We start from the raw sequence: 14,409 nt of genomic DNA on the forward strand, positions 1-14,409 counted from the left end.
CGTCCCAAGCCTGCTAGATGTAGCAACGCCTACACACTTTTAGCATAGTTGACGAAACGAACAAGGAGGAGCCGGGACCGTGAACTTCCTTGGTGAACGGGATGAGTCTTAGTCATTTATTCATTATCTCTTTTTACCACCTCTATCTTTACTATCCTAGTCCAATTCACCATTACCTCCTGCTTGAGCTACTACAATAGCCTACTTCTTAATTTCCTGCCTCCATGCCTGCCCTTCTAGAATCTAATTTCCACCACTGTTTGTTTTTTAAACAATGATGATAACACTCAGCTCTCCTGCTTAAAATGTGCCATTAACTTCTGACAACAGTGAGAATGAAGCATAAACTCCTTAACCATAGCCTACAAGACCCTATATAACCTGGTCTGTTCCTCTCTCCCCAAATTTATTTTGTTCTACTCTATTCCCCATCTTGCTCCAGCCTCAGCAGTCTTTATTTGTCCTTTGAATTTGCCAAGGCTATCCCTCTCTTAGGATCTTTGCAGCAGCTGCTCCTCGGCCCAAAACACCCTTCCCTCAGTACTTCAGGAGCTGGCCTGCTTTTCACTATTCCCATCATCAACCAAAGACATCTTTTCCTTAACATCAGACGCCATTTTATTTGTTGGTGTGTCTAAAATACCTTTTCCCATTGTAATGTAAATTTTAAAATCCTTTATCTAGAATAATAAGCATTCAATAAGTAGCTCTTTGAAATTTTGACTAATACTTAGTCTGAAATCTAACTGCAACCAGTGAGCTACTAACAAGATATGACCAAAGCGTAAATTTTATTTTTCATATTTTTTTTTTACAATAACTGAAAATGTATATTGCTACCATGATGTCAAAAATGTAGAATGTGATTCAACTACATGACGAGTAGTGTTTGGCCAAGATCACATTAAAGAAAGACTGCCTTTGTCCTCAATTAAATGAAAGTATGCAAAAGCTTAAGATGAGGTAGAGAAAAATGTATTACAGCTGACAATGTACCATAACGATAGTGTAGTAATTTAATTCTGTTACTGTACTGCAAAATGTCAAGTATTTGAAAGAATGCCTCAAGTACAGAAATACTGAAAAACTCTGGCCTAGCACACAGCAAATGTTCAAAAGGTTGTTAAACTGTTGAGCGAACAATAAAAAGTATCTGAGAGATAGAAGGAACAAGAACTCCTGTGGCCTTGGCATCTGAGACCACGACCCTCAATTTACTCATCTACAAAATGGAAGAAAATCAGGTAACTCTCTCCTTCTAGCTCCACAGGGTTTAACATTAGCTCCTGGGTAATCATGTAGAAAAATGCTGCATTTCTCTGGGCTATCTGCTCTGGGGCAGAAAAACATTATTTTTTCCAGTCTCACATTAACCTGTAGAGATTTCTCTGGATGAGTTTACAACAACCTACCAGCCAACTTAGCAGTTCTAAACGTTTTGGGTGACTTGATGCCCTTAAAATCTGATGAAAGCTGGGATCCTCTCCCTTAAAAAATGGACAAACGCACATTCACAGAAAATTTTGCATTAAATTTCAGAAAGTTCATCAATTCTGTCCAGTCCTTTGCTGTCCAGGGATCCTAAGCTAAAAACATCTGGTTTGGAAAACTGGTTAAGTGCAAAAGACCGGCTGTGATATTTTAAACTACCCACAGGGCCAAAGTCAGCGCCTTACATCTCGCAGATGCTCAATTGCTATTTCTCACTCTCTGTAACATTCTTTTAAAAATTCAAAATAGCACATGATATCATAGTTACCATTTAGGATGCTGCATCTTAGCAATTCAGTGGTGCAGGATTTAAAACCATTTTTAAGCATTACAAGGGCAAACAACGTGAGTGTTTAGGCAGCTGGTTAGGCAGCCACATTGACACAGTGAAAAGAAGGCAGGTTCAAGCTTTCTGATCAGTCAGGCCCTGTGATTATGCTGCTTTCTACTTATTCCCCTTTCAGAAGCCAGTCTAGCAAGAATCGAAGCTCCTGTTGAGAGAGGAGCACGTGAATTCTTTGCCGTGCATTTTCACCCTCCTTCCTAATGAGGCAGGCACTTCGGAGAGGCCCAACCTCCACAGGATGCAAGGGTAGGGGTGTCATCTTTCCAGTCCGTGGCAAGCTTCTAGTCTTGACAGGCTTTCCTGGCAACTTCTGAGATGATGAACTCAAAACCAAGTAATAGACTCAGGCAGCGATTTAAATGAAGTTCTGACTCTTGATGGATAAGCTGTCAGGGGAAGGGGAGAGCTTTAGCTGAGGGCTATGCAGTTGCTGTGCCAGGAGCATGCACTTCATATCCCCTGACTACCTAACCAATGGCTGGACTGCCAGGAGGATGCCTACAAAAAACAGCCCCTTGTAAAGGAGGTATTCCTCTGACAGCATCACAGCAGGAGACCTGGAGAAAGACCCTACATCACTGGTAATGAAAAGGGACAGGAGCCCTAAGGTATTAATCAGAATAAAAGGATGTATATTACAGAGAAAGAAAGAAAAAAAAGACTATTAAAACTTTAATTTACCAAAAATTAAACTTTCTTTTTAATTTGTATAAATTTAGGGGGTACAAGTGCAGTTTTGATACATGGATATACTGCATAGTGGTGAAGTCTGGGCTTTTAGTATATCCATCACGTAAATAGTGTACATTGTACCCATTAAGTAATTAACTAAAACTTTCAGTAAGCCTGCAGAACATTCACATTCGTGAGAACAAATAAAATACAGAGTAAATGGAAAACAGGGTTTCATTCCAGCACACTTAGGCTATTGGTAGGTGTTCAATACGTATTTACTAAACTGGAAAGAGAACCAACTTCCAGGGGGTATCGAAGGGTTGGGTTAGCATGTAGGGTAAATCTCCTGGGCCAACTGTAACTCATGGGTACAGGCTGCCTCCAGTGCTGTGTTGAGAAGGACTCTGAGGATGCATTGGGGCTGGACAGAAAAAAACGTGTCGATTATTTGTGAGGTCTGAAGTGGACTAAGGAGACTGGAGCATGGTGATACAGGTGCCAGGTATGTGACATACTAATCATATGGTCAGGACATTTATAAGAGTAAAGTCCAAACAGCCTGGTGTCTAGTGAGGTGACAAATATCAAACTCAGATAATGTTCACAATCAACCTCTTCTGGCTTCCTTACAAAATAGGATCACTGGGATTCATTTTCAGGACAATAATTTGCATGGCTGCCACAGCCTGAATCACAAGATATACTCAGTTGGGCTAACCCTGCTTTTCCTATTAAGGCAGAAAAAGTATCTGTCATACTGTACAAATTTACAAAACCAAGACGGGTAATGAACTGGGATTTAATTTAAAATAGCCAAAACCTCAGTTAACCAGAACCTCCCATTCCCCAGAATACTCCTTTCATGTACCACTTCCTCCCCACCCCAGGTGACAACAGAGCAAACACCTGTGCTCTTTGAAACTTCACAATGCCTTTTACTTTAATTTATATAAATCAGAACATTTTTTACTTAAAAACAATAAAACCTCATCTGGGAAACATCTACTTCTTATAATCTCAAGTACCTGAAATATTTGTAATTGTACATATAATATAATTACACACACATTCACACAGTAAGTCCCAAGATATTTCACATCTATTATGTCTATAAGTTGTGACGGTTCCAGAGTCAGGTGATATGAATTCAAATCCCAAGTTGGCCACTAACTAGCTGTGTGACCTCGGTCAAGTTATTCAACGTCTCTGTGCTTAGTTACTGCAGAATGCAGATGGTAACAAACCCTTCCTCCTAATGCAAGGATCAAGTAAAATACAGCACATAAAACAGTGAACACCTAGTGAACACAGTGCCTGGCACACAGTAAAGTAATCATTAAATATTAAATATTATTTTATTACTCTGCAGATGGAGAAACTGAGTCATGGTGCAGCTGAGGGATTTATTTGAGGTTTACTCAAATAAGTGACAATTGGAACTAGACTCTGGACTTTCTGAATTTAGTCAAATTTTCTTTCCTGTATGCCTATTATAAAGGTAGTTTAGAAGGAGTAGCATCAGCATCCCAGGGGAGCTTGTTAAAAATTCAGAATCTGCATTTCAGCAACGCCCCCAGGTAGATGAACATTAAACTTGAGAAGCCTTGGTCTCTAGCACTCTGTAGGATGCTTGCATACATAACAAAGCCCTGGAGAGCTTCTGAAAGTGAACGAGCAACACCAACACACTGCCCACTGACACCCCCTCTTCACTAGTGCAAAGCATCCAAAGGTCAGACGTTCTTCCAGGAAGCTTCCCACCATTCTCTGGGGGGGTCTACCACTTCTCATATTCCAGCACATATTCACAACACAGAGAAGTCACGTCCTGATCTAAAACCTGACCTTTTAGTTCCCCACCAAGAGTGGCCGACAGTGCAAATTACACTCCTTCCCTGATGAGGCTGAATTCATTCTGAAAGTTTGCACTCATCAAGGTCATGGCTGGAAGACAACATATAGATCACCTGATTTAGGACCTTCATGTTCAAGATGAAAGAACTGAGGCTCAGAAAACGGAAACATACATTTTAGTTAGAACCTGATGTGCACACAGCTGGCGATCAAGAGCAACAAGCTTGGCTTCCCTCTCTCCGAACTCCCATCTCTCTGCCCACAGTCACAGGTTTACACCAGAAGAATTCCCTATGTTCCCTGTAGTCCAGCAAAGGACTTCTTCCACCTGCCTGCAGTTTTTACTTCTCATCTCAGGGTGTCTTCTGACTTTCCTAGCAATCTCACACTTTCACTCCAAAAGCCACATTAAAAGCAGAAGGTGAAGACACCACTATGTTCTGTTTCAAGTCTGACATATTCTCTTGGGTGTTTCCAACTTTACCAAAGATCAACCAATGAGATTTTAATTCAATGGCTAAATAATGAGGTGTTTCTCAAATGAGGGATTCATAAAGGAGCTATATAAGAGAAACAAACACATCCCCAGGGGACATTATAATGAAAAGTATAAAGAAGCCTAGAATGGTGGACAGGATTTGGACTCTAATTATCCTGGGTTCGAATCCCAGCATTACTCTTTACTCTCTGTGTAAGCTTGAACGAGTTACTTAACTTCCAGGAGTCCTGATTTCTCAATTACTAAATAGAACCAATAATATCTAGCTGCGTGATTGCTATAAGAATTAACAAGGCAAGTTTACATAAAGCATCTTTCGTAGCAAACACTCAGTAGGCGCTCAGTCTATGACAGTTATCATACATCCACATCAACATTAACCACAGACTATTCACAGACACATAGACACCCAAAACATACATTGCCTTCTATATTAACAGTTACCTTAAAACCTTACCAGATTTTGTGACCATAGAAAATAGGCTGTTTCTTAGTTAAGTCTTGGAACTTTCATGAGCAGGCATCTCTAAGGACTCATAACTGATGAATGGATGCCAAGAAAAGAGCTGGAATAATTGGCATCTTGCCCAGTTGAAATGAAATGCTAAGAATTTCTGCCCTGGCTACCCTTAACCCTGGATGGGGCTGGAAAATATTTACAAGGTTTGATTTTCAGGAGTCAAGGAGAGGAGGGTGACTTGAAGACAACAGCACTCCCAGTGTGAGAGGAATCGAGGCAACTCAAGTCAGCCTCCTATCACTCGAGGCAGGCTGGGTGCTGGGTTGGAAAACATACCAACCGGAAGTGGATCTTGCTCCATGTCCAAAGAGATAAAGAAAGGGCTCCTGTGCTGCCTTCAGTGCCCCAGGATACAGCACTCAAACACTTACATACAGCAGCTCAAACACATACAGCAGCTCAAACACTAGCACCAGGAAGAAGGGAGCGATCAGAGAACCCCCCGCTATTGCTTCCTCCTGTAGGTTCACTCTGCTGTTCTGAGTGAGCATGACTCTGGCAATGCTTTGTCAAACGAGGCCAGCCCCGATTTTCTTCATGCCTCCAGTTCCAACCAGCGACATCTCTGGATTCTGTGCCCCCTGGAGTGTTAGGTTTCATCTTCCAAGTCAGCACTCATATCTGAGTGCTTGGTTCAGCCAATTTGATCTTTATAGACTTCAAAGCCAAACATGCACTAAAGTTTACCCCCTACACCCACCAGGGAAAGGCAGGCTCATATTGTACTTGAAAATCTGCTCCTTTTAATTAATGTACTTTTAGAAATGGTCCATGGTGCTCTAGTGGAAAACATGTGCAGTGCTTAGTCATAAGGAGGGTTTTCGGATTTAAAATGGCTTCGCTGTGAGTTTTGTAGGACAGATGGGGAGAGGAGTTTTTAGCTAAAGGAGAACAGAGTTGCCTTCTGAGTTGCAACTTCACCCAAAGGGAACCTTCAGCTTTGCACTTTCATGGTGGATTGGCAATTGCTCTGATATTCTCCCAGCTGCTTCTCCATTCTGTCTTCCTTTCCCTCCCCTCCTCTTAAAGCTCCATCCAAACTCACACACTCTCTCCCCTCTCTCCAGCCTTGCTTTTTTCTCCTCTGCCTTATCCCCAGGGAAATAACACAACAAGCAAGCCTATGGTTTTCAGATGCCAAATAATAAACTGCTCAGACAATAGGCCAGAGAAAAAAGAAAACGAAGTCTCCAAACTCAACTGACTCAATCCCCAAAAGAGATCTTCACCCCTGTTTGATTCATACACACACACACACACACACACACACACACACACACGCACACACACACACAGCATAAAAACCAGAACATTTCATTTTAAATGTTTACAGGTTAAGACAGAGCAAAGGGGCAAATGTCACTCAAAAGCATCAACAAAGAAAACAGATTTGGCCAATATCTCATCCTCAAGCTTCTTAGTTTGCAAATAGCTCATGGTCACCAGCAGTTCCCTGTTTATAAGCACCACAGTCACGGAGGGAATGAACAGAGAAAGGTTTCAGTGGATCTTTAAGCACAAAAGAAAGCCTTTATCCAAATGCCACCCAGAATTCCTATCTGAGGGACAGAGCCTTTTGACTCTTGTGTGTTTACAGACAGCCCAGAAGAAATGACCACAGCCTGGGGGCTACTAAATAAAGAGGTTTCTGCTAATTCGAGGCAGGCAGTGCAGTTGGGTCATTGAGCCCTTCTCAAATTCAGAGCGTTTGGAACTGATGTTTATTAAAAGAAGCACTAGACGGGTACCACGGTTTGTCATCTGCTATGTCATTTTACTTGGATTTCCCAAATATCTTGTTGTTATTGATTTCTAATTTAATTCTATTGGCCTTCAGTTTCTCTGTTAAATAAATATTAAAATTACTGCCCCCTGTTGTTCACAGATCGGGATTAACTGGGAAATATGCTCAACATCCAGTCAGTACCAGGAATTGGGCAAGGGCATTATAGCCGCTATCTTCACAGCAATCCCATGCATTCAGGGGACTTTATTTCCAATATTCATATGAGGAAGCCAAAGTTCAGAGAGGTCAGGCAACTCTCCTGAGATCATACCTCCCATCAGGAAGTAAGGGAGGTGGGCTGTGGTTAAGGTATAAATATTATTCTCCGTGCACAACACAATTCTACTAAAGATCAGTAGCCACCAGGAATGACCAACTCCCAGTTCCGAGTTTCTTGGGAAAGAATTTTATGGCAGACTCCTCTGACTCTTCTAATTCACTTTTGTCTTTCAGATCCCTGTGTCAGAGTTCTAATTCCCCAAAATTAAAAAGAAAGATCTTGGGAGGAAAGGGAGAAACAGCAGTCCACTTGTGTGACAGAAGTAGGCCCACCGGCATGAAGGAGGCAGACCACGAGCCTGGCAAAATTGTGCCATAACAGTGACACAAAACAAAAGCAGACAGACTGGGCCATGGTAGGCAGGCAGGCAGGGGAGGCCTATTCCTTTCCCTTAGCAGCCAACCCATAAGCTGAAGGCACCCAGATGGTGGCAAAAATTCAGCCTTGGAACTTCTGAGGAGCCAACCAGCAGGTTAAGCACATATTCAATGGCCTCCCTGGATAGAGAAGAAAATGCTCAATATCTGCACTGAAAAGAATTAAGAAAGAAAAGGACTGTCTCTCACATGCATAGTTGAAGCAGAAGAGAAATCTAGAAATGCATTGATTCCAACTGGGACCCTGCAGCTTTCTACATGCGACTTGTCAGCTGCCAAAACAGGATGCCTTCTTTAAGGCTGCCTAAGCCCCAGTTAGTTCTAAATGATTTTCATTACACCAGCTGGTCACTTTCAGTTCTGTGAAATACAGTAGTTCTGGATAATACACTTTATTCTGTCAACTCAGTCAATAGGGTGGAAAGTTTCTTTGAGTGGGAATCATTTGGATATAACAGTACCAGAGATGGCATCTTTTCTGCTAGCAAAACCTTTCTGCAGGCAAATGGATGTGAACATGTTGCCTTTTCAATACTGTTTTTTAGCAACAACACTTATAACGATAATGACAAAATGGTAACAATGACAACAACAACAACAACAATAGCAGCTAATATTTACCGAATATTTACTATGTGGCTGCCACTGTGCTCTGCATAGGTCATCTCATTAAATCCGTACACCTATCACCCTAACTATAGATTCCATTGCTCTCTCCACTTTACTGGCAGGAATGGGTAGCTTTAAGTATCTTCAGCTCTTTCCAGCTCCAGAGTCTGAGCCCTGGATAAATATCATCTCATACTATCTAACCTCTAAGTTCCCTTCTCATTCTTTAAGCTTCCATAAATGCATCTTTCTTCCTCTATTTCTATTTTTTTCCCTCACGTTTCATGGGTAAATCTTTATAAACACACCATTTCAAACAATGCTATTTTAGTATTTCTGGCTGCCCCGTGAATCTTTATAGACCGAGATGCCCGATGGAGCCAGTATGTTTTAATTTTCACATGAAAAACAGAATTCCCAAGGGGAAGGAGCATTTGATGGAAAGGCAAAACCTTTATAAGCACTCGAGGCATTAAAATCCAAATTTCCAAAATATGGTAATTATGTCAAAGTTGTGACTTACTCTGGAGCCCTTGGGGACACTCATCCTGACCCATCTGTGAAAGCCATCAGCAGGCAGTAAGCCTTCTGAGGAGCAGGATTACAGCAGCCAATTTGGCCTCTAGCAAAGAGGCAAGGCTGCTTCATTTAGTTTAAGTCTCACTGAGATGGTTTAAAACAGTCTTTGGGAAGAGATGTGCAGCCAAAGCAAATCACAGCCTTACCCAGCTGCAGATTCAGTACACGGCAGTCTATGTCTACATATTCATGGCACACTGGAGCCCTCCCCTGACTGTGCTCATACATGCATTGATATGGGAAGCAGAACTCTCTCACTGGGGAAATAATCTATGTGCCTAAGTTAGACAAGAGCCACATTTGGACCAGCGGATGGCATCACATCTGGTATGGATCGCTAACCTCAGTGTGATTTGGCCCAGCCTGGATTATTTATGATTCATAAAAGTCCCACTGGACCCCAGCATAGTCCAAGACCACATAACAAAAAACCATGGGATTAAAAATCTGTATTTCATTGCAAGACCCCCATGGCAAATTAGTAATGCTATGATTGGTTTTCGAGAAGCCAAGAGTGAGGAGAACTAACTATGATCACTCCCTCAAGAAACCCAGCATAGAGGGCAAACCGAATCGTGTGTTCAGCCAGGCTATGCAGTCATATTCTGAAACTCTGTCACCATTTCTAATCTGAAAGCAGTGTCTACAATTAAACATAAATAATTTGAAAGCCATTTCTTTACCTGGAAGTCTCAGCTGGGTCCTTGTTCCTCAGATCCCCTAATGGTTTCTGACATCATGTGTTGAAATGACTACTGTGCATGAACACTCTCAGGTATTTGGTCTGTTAGCCCCTTTCCCCATATTATTATGGTTTTTTAAAGACAGCTACACTTTTAGAGAAACGCTGCTTCTTCTTAAGCATCAAGATTTAAGCGTTTCTTCAAGACTCCCTAGAGCTGTGACATAACACTTTGTAATCGAGCTTTCTAATAAGCATAGAAAAGGCAAAAGGGGTCGCAGGGCCACCAAAAATGCTACCTGGCCAAGAAAACGAAGACCCAATATCCTCCCCCAATGCAAAGGCCCTAGATCTGGCTTTCTCATCCTCCTTAGAAAACATACTGCTGTTTAATTTGTGAATTAGAGCAAATTTCTTACCCACCTCCAGGGAGGATGAAATGCCCAGTCTCGGAGGAAGCTTCTGCCAGACCCTTGGAGCTTGTCAATTGTCCCAGTTCACTTTCTCCCTGGATCTGACTTCTAAGAACGCAAGCAGGACCTCAGGCAGCCAAAGCATCTTCTCCTCAAACCCTCTTTTCAGTCTGAACCCTTCCTGAAGCTGGCAACAGACTCAAGCCGAGCTGCTCCACATTCCCTCAGGGAAAACAGCACTGCTGGATCCAGACTCTGCTGGGGAATTCACCAAGCAGGAGAAAAAAAGTATGACTTCTACTCTTCCTCTAGATCAGCCTGAGTGCTCAGATCGCCTTCCGGAGGACCCCCAGTTTCCTCTTAACTCCCCTTCTTCATGACAATCTGAAGGAAGAAGTCATAGACTCCAGCCCAGCGTCACCAGCTGATCCTGAGCCAGACCCGGGGTGACTAGTCAGCTGCTCACAGAGCTCAAGCCACTGAACCAGGAAATGTGCTGCTTGGTCAAAAAATAATAATAACTCTCGGTGGCGCTGCTGGTGGTGCCTGAGAAGTCGCTGTTGCAGTGCTTGCATCCTCCGCATGCTAATGAAGCTGTGATGTCAGCAAGTCAGTCACGGCATCTGGACGTCCCATCCTGCTGCCCAGTGCTGAGATTTATTTACATGTAAATTAGCCTTGCCTTCCAAATCAATAATCCCCAAGCCAGGGAGAGGGGAAGGAAGCCTTTGCTGGATGCAAAGGCCCAGCTACGTAGCCTCCAAATGAGCATGAAAAAAATCACATATAAGAAGAGAGGCTTTAAAGACACATGCCTATTTTTTTTCTTCTTAAAAGCTGTGCTCTTATGTGCCAAGGTTCAGATCTGGGCACAATTATCAACCTGAGTGCCTGTTTCAGATTACATGCTGCACCAACCTAGGAGTGGAATCAGAGCACTCTTTTTTAATTAAATGCTGTGTCAAGCCTTCAAATGCCTCTCCTTTTTTTTTTTTTCTTTCTCTTCTCTCTTCAACTTTCATTTTCGGGTGTTGCTTGTTTTTTGGCCTAAGACTATGTCACCTTTGAGTTTTTGTGCACCTTGAAATAAAGCACAAGTGACTCCTTTCCTCACGTGCTTGGGTGGTGAGTTAGTCAGCTGCCCTTTAACCCCTTACCCCAATTCCAACTGCAGAAGAAGACAAAGCATAAACCTTCCCAGGGCATCTGAAGACCCTGAGACCCTCAGAGAGCATTGCTTCCGTCTCCTCATTTTACAGATTAGAAAATGGAGACAACTGGAGAAAGGACTTTTGTAAAGTCACACCAGGATTTCAGCAAGGATGGGTCAGAATCCACATTTCCTAGACCTCAGATAGAGCTTTTGTTGAATACATTTGGGGTCTCTGATCTCCATTTTTATACACCACTAGGCGGCCTAACCAAGCAATCTGGAAGAAAGGAATCTATACATTTGGAGAGCCCTGTGTTCAAATCCTGCCTTTCCTTCCTGCTAGCAGTGTGATCTTAGGCAAGTAACTTAACTTGTGGGATCTTCAATAACCTCAACTGTACCATTCACTCATTCAATAAATATTTACTAAGCACATACTCTATGCCATGCACAGCTCTAAAGACTAGGTATAAACACAGTCTCTGCTTTCAAGGGCCTTATGGGCTACTGCAATTAAAGAAAGTAAAATATTGAATAGAACTATGGTGAAGATTAACACAATATCACATACTCAATAGCTATTTCTGATAGTTTGAATGAAGTTAGAAAAATTCACCGAGGCATACTATCTACTAGGCTGATCACTGTTCCTAGCATCTGAGTATTTCCATGGTCATCTTTAATTGTTTAAAATCATATATTCCTTCAATGCTGCCTGTGCAGTATCCCGGGCCAGGAGAGAGGCAAGAGCCAGGCAATATTCTGGACTCTGTGCCTGTGATAAGGAACCACTGTGAGCGAAAGTGAAGGGTGAGGGAAAGGTTGGGGAGGCTGGGAGTGAGGAATATTCCATCATGCACAGAAGTGTCCCAAAGGACAAAGCAACTAGCACGGCTCCTTGCCCACACTCCCCCGCCTGGGGAACCCACTGTGATGAGCTCTGCCCTTCCAGCTGCAGTGGAAGCTGAAGCTTCAAATGAATTTCTTTGTTGGATGTGGGGAAGTTAAATTATGTCTTTTGTTGTACGTAATTGTATTAATAATGCTTAATAACTTCTTTCAGAATGCTTCTCTCTAGTTCCCAGAAGACCTTTCATGGTGAAAATCATGAGACCTGGAATAACTTCTCAGTAAGAGAAATAAAATACAAGCAAATGAATAACACTCAGCCTTCAGTTTCCATCACACAGAACTCAGAGCGTGTAGGGAGGCAGATGATCTCCCCAGACCTCAATATCCTTCAAAAAGTCAATTAACAAGTCTAACAGTTTGGGGCCCCCAGTAGCCAAGTGGAAGCAGTGACATTCTAACCCAGTGTGGCCACGAACAAGTCACTTCAACTTACCATGCCTCAGTTTCTTAAAAATGGGTACACTACTCTCTCATCTACTCATGCTCAGCATGGTCATACAAGAGGCAATTCACAGGTGATCAACAATGAAATAAAGAAGACAGCTGAAACATAGCAAGAGATTACTCTTCACTTGGAACAGATGTGACACATCACTACCAACTTCATAAGAATTAACATCATAACATGGAGTCTAAAATGGATTGCCTGGGGTCAGACTCTGGCTCTGACACTTGCTAGGTCTATGACTTGAGGCCTGAGGTCCTTACATGTAACCTAGGGCATAATGATAGTGCCTACCTTCATGGGGCCGTTGGGAGAATCCAATGAGAATTAATGTGAAACATTTAACACTGAGCCTGTTACATAGCAAACACTCAATAAGAGTTAGCTATTGGTAATATTAATAGAAACAATCATGCTTCCACCATTAACTTCAGCGCAAATTAGTTAAGTAACCAGTCAAAATTCAAAAGGTGGGGAGAAAGCGGTAAAGGGAAGACTGCAAAATTATCTTTATTCCTAGAGCATATCTCAAAGTTCTATCTAATGTGGGTGAGCCACTGATATGCCATTTTCCATATGATACAATACAAATGCTTTGAATTGCTATGAATCTAGGAAATAAAGGAGTAAAAATGACCAAGAGGTGGGCTCCCTCTTCTGAAACTATACACCAGGACAAGACAACTATATTTTTGAGATGAATACATGCTTCACCCATTCATTCATATATCCATTCACTCATTACATAAGCTCCTACTATTTGCCAGTCACTGTGCTAGGTAGGGTCTGGAGACAACATGGTGACCAAGATACACAGGGATCCTGCCTTAAAAGAGCTTGGCAATCAGAGAGAAGACAATTAAGTAGGCAATTAGAGTAGAATGGGGTGTGTGTTATGGTAGGAGGCATGCAGAGTCCTCAAAGGCCTAATTGCATTCAAGAGAGGGATGGCACAAAAGCATGCTGCCCAAGTCCTTTTGCCAGCACACGCTCTGTGAGCTCAGCTTGGTGATGAGGAAGCTGGATATCTATGCATCACACTTACACAGAATATTAAAATTACAAAATCCACAGATTGTTAATTCCCTGTGGTCATTATTTTCATCCTGGAGACCACTCTAATGAGGTTTTTTTTTTTTACAAATTATACTGGTAGGTATTAGAAAAAGTGAGAAAAAACTACTTTAAAAATTTCAGAGACCTAGTAAATAGGAACAAAACTCATTGTTTTTCTAAAAAACAGTGAAATTCCACATTCATGACAGCAAACTTCATGCGAGTAAAGGCAGGGAAGAACAGGTAATACATATGAGAAACTCAACCAAATGTTTATTAGGGATTTGTGAAGCGGAGGACACTCTTGTCAGGAGACAAGGATGCAACTGTTGACCTTCAGAACTTTCTGTTTAGGTAGAATGATAGGATATTTATACAAATGACCATAACTGCGTATAGTATATAGGAAAAAGGACAAGGAAGACAAAATTAATTATGGCAGAGGTGATCAGGAACCAGGAAAAGTATGATCTGGGTCAGGCCCAAGGTCAAAAACACTTTTACTTTTTTGGAATTAAAAAACAATTTTATAGTGGGGGAAGGCCTTACTAAGCATGACACAAAATCCAGAAGTACAAAAAGGCTGCAAAAATTTGACGTTAGTCAAATTCACCTTCTGCTAGAGGTGTTCCAGGCAGGAACAAGAACATGAGTAGGAAGGAAAATTATGAACACAAATGCATAATTAAGAGACGTCTGCATGGACACAAGACAGCAAAACAGCACCAACAT

General features: G+C 41.9%; 1 protein-coding gene across 2 annotated transcripts in view; it reads right to left on the bottom strand.

The window, feature by feature from the left end:
• Nucleotides 1-14,409, bottom strand: part of PRICKLE2 (prickle planar cell polarity protein 2) — a 355,242-nt gene that overhangs the window by 120,893 nt on the left and 219,940 nt on the right. Inside the window, exon 1 of one of the 2 annotated variants that reach the window (XM_008963993.4) lies at nt 10,118-10,605. The exons of the other annotated variant lie outside the window; for it this stretch is intronic. The gene's annotated coding sequence lies outside the window, so the exon portion shown is untranslated. Of the gene's footprint in view, nt 1-10,117; nt 10,606-14,409 lie in introns of those variants that run through there. 2 annotated transcript variants of the gene reach the window in all.

Source organism: Pan paniscus, chromosome 2, assembly GCF_029289425.2.
Source record: "Pan paniscus chromosome 2, NHGRI_mPanPan1-v2.0_pri, whole genome shotgun sequence".
In the NCBI taxonomy this organism is placed as follows: domain Eukaryota; kingdom Metazoa; phylum Chordata; class Mammalia; order Primates; family Hominidae; genus Pan; species Pan paniscus.